We start from the raw sequence: 10,926 nt of genomic DNA on the forward strand, positions 1-10,926 counted from the left end.
TGCATTGTATGAATTAAATTTCCCAATTCCTATATAGCTGTCTAAAGTTCATTTCAGGCTGAGCTTGTGGCTGTATGGTATGCACTAATTCCAATCTCTTTAGTGATTTTTTGGGGTACTTTTTCTCTAAACAATGGAACTGCTTATGTTTTGTACTTTGAAAGATCTCCTTAGTTTGTTTTTCCTTGGGTTACATGAAAAACTGCTTTCTGATCATCCATGTAGAAATCAAGTGCAGTAGAATGTCATCAAAAAGACCAGGGACATGTATGATCCAAAGGCTATTTTCATACTGGGGTACACCAAGGTAATTAGGTAAGACTTGTTTAATTTATGAATGATTTTAGACAATTTTAAAATGAAGTGTTTTGGGTCTTGGAACACAAAGAAGAAAGAAATAGCTAGAATATTCCTATTAGAGCCAATTTAATAGAATTTACCACTTGACCAGCAAGTAGCTCCCATCATTTTAGGGGCAGTATGGGGTCCGACCCTGTAAACACACAATCCTGGCAGCCCCGGTGAAGAAGTCATTGTGTCCATAGCAACATGCTGCAGCGTGAAGTATGTCTGCACCTCCTCAGCTCCCATCCTGGCAGTGCTGGGGACACAGACCAGCTGTGCCATGACTGATCCTGTTTATGTCACCACTATTTTAACTCCACATTACAAACCTTGTTTCCCCTGCAAAGAGCATCTGCTCTCTGAGTGACATGTTTTTAATGTGCTGATTTATCATTGTCAGATACAGGATTTTTATTGCTGAAATTTGAATATTGTATTTAAGGCACTTTTGTGATTACAGATGTTTTACATATAAATTGCCTTATATTACAAAAAATATATTCTGTACTTCTCAAGCAGTCTCATTCTCGTGTGTTTTACATTTTTATACCTTACTCTGCATGGCTAAGTGGATGTGAATGACTGTCTGCTTGGGATAACTGCAAGCCAGGCTACAGTGCTGCATTAGCAACTGCCCCTCATTCGTGCACAGGCCATGGTGCTTGAGAAAACATGCTGGAAACAGAGATTTGGGTCCTGCCCACAGACTTCAGCTATATTTGCACTGTGGGTGCCCCAAAACTCTGAGATTTCTGGGACCTCCCACCGTGGCCAGAAATGCCAGAGGCTGCAGGTGCACTGCCATCTCCGTGCAACCCGGCTTGAGGGTAACTAATGCAGCCTCAGGCAAAGCACACTGCAAGTGAGCTGCTGACTTGGAGCCATCTCTGCACTCCCTGGGAAGGGGCAGGGACTGGGAAGAAAGGCTTGTGGGACCACTACAGGGAGGTGCAACTGGTGGAGTGCTCCTCCCTGGCAGTTGTCAGACCCTAAAGGATGACGAGAGGAGGCTGACTCCTGCCTTTGGCACCGCTCAGGGGAAACAGCACAGTGGTGGAGAGGTTTGCAGCCACATGGCAGCAGCCACACTCTCTCGGAGAGATCAGCTGCTGTTTGCAGTCTGTGACACCGAGGAGCTGCCGGTCTGCTGTGCAAACAGCCTGGTGTGCAGCGGGTCTCTGTGGTGCCCAGAAGCAGGGTGCAGCAGCGGCACAAGACTGCCCGGCTGGAGGGTAGCCAGCCTGGCCCTACCTCTTACCCGCACCCAGCCATGGGTTTGCCTGGGCTGGTGGCCACTACGGAAGTGAAAAGTCCAGCAGCTCAATTCATGACCAAAGAGTGAAAAAAACAGTATTACCAAAAGTATGTTGACATAGATATATGCCTATGTTGAACTCTATTTTACTGCAGGTCACTAAGGACATTCATGTCAAAAGTTGCTTGGACTCCTAGGTCTTGTTAAAGGTTTTGCCATATCCAAGAAACAGGTTTGGTCCTAAACTTTTCTGGTTATTATATAATATTTATAATCAGTTATTGCTTTCTTAGCATTATAATATGGAAACACAGACCTAAACAAGTATTAATTTCCACTTTTGCTGGCATCAGAAAAATTGCTTGCACCATGTTTCAGACTTTGAGTTCATATGAAGTATTCATGAAGATAAATGCCAGCTAACTAAATACATGGAGCAACTCAAAAAACATACCATACCTCAAATATCAGCCTGTCTCCAGATATCGTGTCAGACTGTAATTGATTGAATATCATCAATTGAGCAAAAAAATTTCTTGAACTGCCTTTGGATGACCATTTCCAGCTGGTGACTGACCATGTCACACTGCAATGGCTATAATAGTTTTTAAAGTAAACAAAAAGATTAAGTACAACTTGATTTAGTGCTTGTAGAGAGAAACTCCACCCTAAAAATGCTATTTCTCCCCTCTAGCTCCCATCCAAAGGGGGAAACACCATCCAATCTGTGATGGGGTTTACTACTCCTTTGTGGGATCTTACTCCATGACAGCCAAACATCCAGGAGCTGAGCTGCTGCGTTTCTAGATGTGGCCAGTAGCTTGAGAAGGAAAAAGACACAATACAGACTGCAGAAAAGAGATGCAAGAGAGCCAGCAAATCTAATGAAGTACCTGCTCCGGAGGGGACAGGAACAAAGAAGAATAAAAATGTTACAAGAACTGAAAAAGAAAGGAACAGGGTATTGCTGGTAAAAAGCATAGCATGATAATTAGGTTATCCCACATAAGCTGTGGAGAAGACTGGAAATCCCAGAAGGAGGTAATTATACTACCAGACCAGGGCTGAAGCAAGCTTGTAGCAGACTGAAATTTCTGGAAAAGAGATCCTTTGAAGAAATGTTTCTTCCTGCTTGTGAGAAGAGGAAGAAATGCTTGCTGTCACAAGCATTTTCATCAAGACAATTGTAAGAATGTTTCATTTAATATATATATATCGGTAACATTTATTTCTACAAGAAGGACTATCAGGATGCTGCAGGAAATAACCTGTAAGTGCAATTCTAGGAGCTGCGAAATCCTAAAGCAACTTTTTCCATAGTTGTTCTGTGCAGCCTGGCTGTTTCCCAGGGAGCGCAGAGCAAAGTAGTTGAAATAACACCACCATCTACTGGGCAGCCGGTTAATACAGCGAACAGGGAGGTCAGGTCGTACGGAGACGAAAGCGTGTGCGACTCCCAGCCACGGCTTCTTTGGTACATACCAGAACATGCTTGGTAAGCCCTCATCACGTAATTCTTCATTATTTCTGTTATTAATGTTGACTGATGCTTTTCCAGGCTGCTTTCTATGTGAGACATAACTAAATAGATACATAACAGAAAATGACTGCCTTGCATGGATGTACATGAGTAGGGAAATGGGGAACATTTTTCATAGCATTTCTGTGCAGGGAGCAGCACCAGTACAGCAGCTGTGCCCCGTAAAAGATATATTAATTTGATTCCCATCAGGATTGATGTGATTTGCTCTTACAGATCTGTTGCTAGGTCACATGCAGTCGCACACATCAAGCCTGCAAAGCAGAAACCTAGAAATAGCAACGTCCACTGACAAGTTGAGAGCCATGCCATGGCCAGATGTGGGAAACAGCATGTGACACAGACACAGAAATTATTCTTGCAGGAAGTATAAATGCTGCAGGTTTTCTTGCTGCTGGGTGTATTAGAGTTACCGTAGCCTCCTTCCACGCTTATTTCTGATACAAATAATTTCCATTAACAATGTGGGTTATCTGTGACACATAGGTGGTATTCTGCAAAAACGAGCTGAAAAGCCACAAGTCTATCAACTCAGCTAACACGGTTAAGGCACATCATTTTCTATAGCCTAAGGCACAAACAAGGATGATGTGGCTGGTATCGCATGGAGCATTCTTGCTCCCCTCCTCCCTGCCCAAAACACCAGAGACTTGCTAACAGTTGGATCAGTAGAGAATAGCTTTCACAGGAGTCAGAAACAAGGCTAAAACACTTGTCCATTAATGTGGGGAGACAATCTGTTACTGTCCCTTAAATTAAGATGAGTAACAGCCCTCACATGAAAGACAGTGAGATTTCCTCCTTCTGCAGAGGAAGAATTGCTGGAGCAAGACCCCCCCACTCCATCAGCCCTTTGAGTTTTTATGAAGTTATAAAAGCTCTTAATGCCTCTAGCTATTTCAGGCCCCCACAGGATAAAAGAAAAAAAGGATGAAGTCATTAAATCTCCTTGTGCTCCTGCTAGGTGCTACTGAAATTTAAAATGCTTTCCCTTTCAGGAAAAAATGTCTAGAGGACATGCAATCTGCTACCTGAGCTGCAAAGATTTTCCTGGAGTCAGGACAGTGCCACATGGGACAAAATGCTGTTGGGATCATGAGGCTGGATGGAGAACTTGGCCATTTTGTTATGGGGTACGTGGAGACCGGGGGAATAGTTGTTACTGCAAGGCTGAGGATAGGTACAAGCTTAGGCCAGGTCCTACAGCGGTATGGGCATAGGTACAGCTGCAGCATCCCTGCTGGGGGCCTTACCAGGGTTTTCTTCCGTAAAGATCAGTGCAACCACGGCCGAAAAGACTCACTGGGAATATTTAAGTTTTTTTTCCGGGTAGCTATTAGATTAGATTGTTTAATATTTATGTATATTTTTACAGGTGAATGGTGGTAAAACCCTAGCCTCAGAAACCTACTTTCCCTCTCAGAAAAAAAAATCCTTCCTTCTAATATATTTATTCACTTATATTTACATATAAATGAAAATTAATATCATCAGATAGCCAAGGTGCACTTTCTCCGTCAGTAGAAGAAGCAACAGTAGATCCTGTGCATTTATTATGATTAAATATTATCGGTGTCTGTCACACACGAATGAAGCCGTGCCAGGAGTTGATTTTCTATCTTATACAGAAAGAACTTGGATGACAATTGTTTTTTTAAACCTGTTAAGTACGCCCAAGCTATCCACTGGTTTATGCCGAAGTATCTTTATTGTCCCTGAGATGTATCTGTCTCAGCACAGTTTTTAATAATATGCAGAAAATGTACCCAGCAAGCTTGCATGAAATGTATAAGTTCAGCAGAACTTTGTAGGAATTATTTTCAATAGGACAACTGAGAGCAATCACATTACTTAATATCATAATGTCAAAAGTGAGGTTATTGTAATATTACCAAAATATTTGTCAAATAATGTAAGGAGAGTGTATTTTCAGTTCAGTTGTGAAATGACCGCATCTGAACACCTGGGATCCTGTAAGTATTTTTGACCTGAATTACCTTCAAGCTGTGATGACTCTGCATACTCTATACATGTAAGTAAAGGAAGGGTATTGCTTCTCCTGACGATACTGCTTCAGAGAACATCATGTGGAGGAAGGAGAAATGTTTTAGTGCAGTATTACAATTGGATCATCTTAAATAGTTTTGTGTGTTTTGCAATTGCTTTCTTGCAAATGCCAAGTGCCAGACTTTTTTTGCATATTTTCCTTCAACAGTTTTTTTGATTTTAAGTGTGCTTTTATTTTGAAGTGTCAGTTTAGCTCTGCCACCCTGTGTATATCATCAAGGCAAGTTAAATATTCTTTATTGGGAATACAAACACTAATAAAGTTATTGGTGCAATAAATTATTTTCTTTTTTATGGAGATCAAGTACTTCAGTGTTTACTTCAGAAAAGACAATACAGCCTGCATTGTGAGTCCATTAGCAGCAACAACAAATCTTTTCTGGCTCTAGAGGAAGAATTAATTATTTACATGTTTCTCATTAACTTTTTACCTACTGTTAACAGTAGGTTTTTAAAAGAATTCCTTTCTGTCTGTGATCAAAGTTTTCAACAAGCCCATTTACAAGCAGTATATTTAGCCATTTTTAATTATTTGCAGTCTATCACAAAACGACGTTTGCAATTTGTAAATGCTGCTGAAACGCTGCAGGTATTCCAGAAATTCCTGACAAATCTTTTTGAGCAGCCAATGCTTTTACTCTGCCCTTGATGTGCTGTTGGATCTTGTGCTAATGTATCAGATACCATGTATATCTTGTCTTCACCTTACAAAATAATACCAAAACTCATGAAAGACTTGAAGCTGTCTGTACACTCATCCATGGAGCTGACGGTCATGTATTTCTCTGGAGTTGTATCTCTGCTTTAGCACATCCTGGTAGCACTGTTGGTGGGATTTAGGGCAACAGAACATGGATCCATACTGCTATTTTAGGACAAAATCCCGATTTTTTTCCAGCTAATCCTGGACTCAGTTTTGGCAAGACAGTCTCAGAAAAACTTGTGATAAAATGGTCTTCATACGTCATCTGAAAATCTTATAGAATCAGGAAAATTCTCAATAATTTTAACAAAAAATAGGCAAAATATGACTGTCTTTTGGTACCATTTTGGTTCACTTAGATCTTAAAACCTAGAGAAAGCCATAACATATCCAAAGATATTTCCATTTATTGTTTGATTTATTGAACCACTTGGACTCTCATGTCTCTGTGAGCTTGTGAAACTGAATCCTTTACTAATCAATTCACCTTCCAAACAATTTAAATAAATAAAAAAATTAGAGAGGCATAGTATAATATGAATTAGGTTCTTAGATTTATCGAATCGTGCTACAAAATGGACCTTGCTTTCCTGAAATGGCTGGGGGGGTTTTTTTTTTTAGCATCACTGATGTGCCTTATTCCCCGTTTGTTCATCCCCAGCGCCTACTGCATGGGTCCCTAGGGCCAGGATCCTTACTCGGGGGGGAGTAATGTGGTTTTTATCCAAAGGCTGAAAATATGGCGAAGGCAACCTGCACCATGATTTCTGTTCTGTGACCCGCTCCGAACTTGAGAGACTTATTTGCGATGCGACAAGCCAAACTGTTGTTCATCTTGTCGAGTAATGTGTTTTTTATCCAAAGGCTGAAAATATGGCTAAGGCAACCTGCACCATGAAACAACCGATTTCTGTTCTGTGACCCGCTCCGAACTTGAGAGACTTATTTGCGATGCGACAAGCCAAACTGTTGTTCATCTTGTCGAACACTGCTCGGCACCAGCTGCTTCTAAGGAAAGTTCAGCAAACTTGATAATGAGCACTTGGGGAATAACAGAAATTTCTTCTTCAGCTAAACAGTAGTTGGCTTAGGTCTTAAATATTTTATGTCCATTATACACTCAAAAATGCTGTAAAAGGTCTTTGTAAGCTCTTCGTTTTCATACAGATATTTAGCCTGTGTTTAAACACATATAGTAAATCCAGTGTTGTGTAATGCTATTGAATATCACAGATTTAAGATTTATTACCAAAGGAAATTGCACTGAAACAATTTATTGGAAACAAAACAAAACCTGTGACTTGATGATGGATGACTTTGTTCTCTAGTCTTAGACCAATTATTTAACAAAGCATTTGTTACATTTGACTTTAGGCCAAGCAACGATGTAAGTTGACATATTCTAGAATAATTTAAAAAATGGACAATTTGTAACACATTAGAGAGCCTACAAAAAAGCAAAGCATGTTTAGATAGAGTTATAAAATCAGCTACCTTGATAACTTAGCCAGTGGTATTTAGTCATAATTTAGCCATTGATATTTAGTGAGCTCTACTAAATGTATAACCAAATGCTGTAACAAAATGAATCATAAGCTCCGTGTCCCTTAGTGCTACTTATTGAGTTAACTCTTCAGGAAGATGCCATTACCTGCAGTGATTACAGGTTCACAGCATGGAAGTCAAAAGCAAATTTGGCAGGTGCAAACGCCTGCTTCTTTTTTTATAGCTGAAGGGGAAAAGTGTCCTGTAACCCAGTCTGCTTCAACTTCGTCCAGAGTTTTATAAAACTCTGTGTGTGCTGGGGAAAAAGAGCTTTCTTTCCTCCTGTGCAATTTTCTGAGAACTTATTTAGCTTTATCCAGTCGGCCCAGCCGGGTAGGCAAAGGGTTTGGCCCAAATTTTGATAATTTTGAATGCTGAAGAGAGATGTGCAGACCATTATTTTAGGCTAATAAATAATATTAGATTAATGATATGTGCTAACAGGAAACAGTTAGAGGAGGGTTTTATTGTGGGTAATGCATACAGAGCAAGTCTGTCTTATTTTCATACTTCTGAAAAAGTGCTTTGCGCTGCTCTGGCACCCAACTCGAACCGAAAGAGCCTGGGCAGCCCCATCACACCACTCAGCCGGAGGATGAGGAGAAGAATCAGTCAGGATGAAACAACAACAAACATCACCTTTTCTACACAGCTATTAGAGAAATAGCTGCTTTAATGGGCTTTCAACCATTAAAAGGTAGAATTAGAGGCTGAATTGGAGTATTCAATTAATAGGCAGTCAGCTGTGTAAAACCTATCATGTGACATTGATGCTCTAAAATCCAAACAGGTAAATGTGATTAAGTCCCTAATAAAGCAAAAATGTTTTTCTTGGTTGTATATAAATAGATACCATAATCCTTGTATGAGATTCGCTGTGATAGGCGACTAATTTCAAGTACCTGCATTGCATCAGTTTGAGCCAAGATAAAAAACAAAACTGAAAAATGAGAAATTTTCTCTGCTGCTTTTGTATTGTTTTCATGAAGCTTCAGAAGCAGTGATTGCGGAATTGTTGGGTGGTTAACAGCAAATCTCATGTTGCCAGTAAAACTGAAAGGATAAAAAAGCAACTGTAGAAGGGAACAATGGGAGTAACAGACCATAGGCAAGATCTGAATTTTATGAATATTAGAAGCCAAGGTGAAATGTCCCTTAAAAAAGTGGCTAAGAACAGCTAATCCAAAATGAGGTCATAAAAATGTCCATGCTTGTTGAAACGGATGACAACAGAAAAGTTGGGCCAAAGGAAAGGAAGCATTCAAAAAATAGCCTGAGAAAGGTCTATGTATAGTGTGAGACAGCAACACAATTATTTAAGAGCAGCCCATTATCTACTGCCCAGAAAGCCAAACAGGTTTGTAAAGTAGAGTTATGATTCCAATTTATGTGATATTTGGAAGGAATGCTTACCTTAGTGAAAAAAACCTGCATAAAATAAAACCTATTCTAGAACCTTCATTCCCTCTAAAATGTTACCGGTCTATAACAATAAATATTATTCTATTCATTTTCTATTACTAGTTTTTTCAAAGGTAGGTGAACTAGATGAGATCTCTTCACAAGAGATGAATTTATGAGAAAACTGTTATTTATAAGAGCTGAAATAATGTGTTTGGAGTGCTTCTGTTTTTATTTAACACCTGCTTTTCCCTCCACACAATTTTCTTCAGAAAAATTCAGTAATGAATTGATTTTTACCCATCTCAAAAGATGAAAACCTGGAATTTGCAAAATGTCTGGTTGAGAATACTGAACGGAGGAAGCCTTGTGGAAAATAAATTATTGGGCTGGCTATAAATTGGCCCTTAGCTCCCGTGAGGTCTTTCTGAGCCCTGTTGGAAACTTGCTTTTCCCGTGGGGTGATGTGTATAAATAAGATTAATGCCACTGAGAGTAATGGAGTAAATATATCTGAGAGAATCCAGCTCTGTAGTTCCAACATTTCTCTAGTTTCAGTTATTTTCAAGGGGTGCTAAAGCCGGTGGCCACTTAGAGGTTTATGACAATATTAGCAGTAAAAAAGCTGAGATTTTGAAAAAACGGTTTCTGTAAGAGGTGAAGGAGAGTCTCCCATCCATGGCTGGAAGCACGCTCTTTATGACCTGTATTTCAGCAGCTCCCGTTCCACCTTCCAAGGCACCACTAACCACCAACCCGTGGTATTCTCCACATCCCTTTTCTAATATAAAAAGTTGATAATTATTGTTTAATACAGAAAAGAGAAGCTCATGAGATGTACCACCACCCTTTTGTTCTTGAAATTCGTGTAACCTGTAAAATCCCTAGAGGAAGAAGTTTTAGAAAAAAAGCAAAAGCGAAAAGCAGGGAGCAGCAGGTCCCTGTGGATGATAGTTGAGGTGCCATGGCTGATTTATAGGTCTGGAAAATATTTGCAATGCCCGTATTATACTTGCTCTGGGGATAAAGAGAGGATTTAATTCACTAGTACTATCAATCTGTTACCTTTCAAGGCAGTAAATTCACTAAATTCACTAAAAAAAGCAATTCAGCTTCATGGAGTTGTTGTTATAATATATCATTTATCATTTACTGTATGTAAGTACCAATAGCACAAACATTTAAAATCATCAACAGAACTAAAAAGAGATGAAAGAAAAATGTTTCAGAATAAATCTCTGTCTTTTCCAAAGCAACCTACTCTGTGATAAGGTTATAGAGTGAAACATGTATTACTGGGAGCTTGGAATAAAATTCTTATTTGTTCCATTGCAAATGTTTTAATAAAATTGTTAAAATTCATTTCCTTTTTGTGTATGATATTGATGGCAGGAAGAAGAGGGGGAATTTCAAAAGTAGGCTGTTACGCCTTGGTTTCCTCTACAGTGACGCAGTGAGATTTCTCCAGGGGATTTCTCAGAGACCCTAAAACTATATACTATGGGGAACATCCTCTGGAGGTATCTAACCGTCCTTATTAAATCTGCTGGGATGCCTGTCTCTTAAAGCTAATCTTTAGAGTTAATCTGATAGTGATGAATATCCCCATTAATACTTAGATTAACCTATCATCTCTTGAAAGAAATAATATTTGCAATATTTTTCTTTTTTGAAAGAATGTAGAAAGGCAATTGAATCAAATTAGGGGAGTGATCTACGCTGTAATACTCCCATTTCTCTGCCACTTTGTCCTGGTCTCTGTCTCTGCCACTCTATCCCTGGCTGGGATAGAGCTAATTTTCATCCTAGTAGCTGGTATAGCACTGTGTTTTGGATTTAGTATGAGAATAATGTGGTAACACACCAATGTTTTAGTTGTTGCTGAGCAGTGCTGACACACAGCCGAGGCCTTTTCTGCTTCTAACCCCACCCCACCAGCAAGGAGGCTGGGGGGGCACAAGAAGTTGGGAGGGGACACAGCCGGGACAGCTGACCCCAACTGACCAAAGGGATATTCCACACCATATGACGTCATGCTCAGCATATAAAGCTGGGGGAAGAAGCAGGAAG

This window comes from Aptenodytes forsteri, unplaced genomic scaffold, assembly GCF_000699145.1.
Source record: "Aptenodytes forsteri isolate BGI_AS27 unplaced genomic scaffold, ASM69914v1 Scaffold11, whole genome shotgun sequence".
Lineage (NCBI taxonomy): Eukaryota > Metazoa > Chordata > Aves > Sphenisciformes > Spheniscidae > Aptenodytes > Aptenodytes forsteri.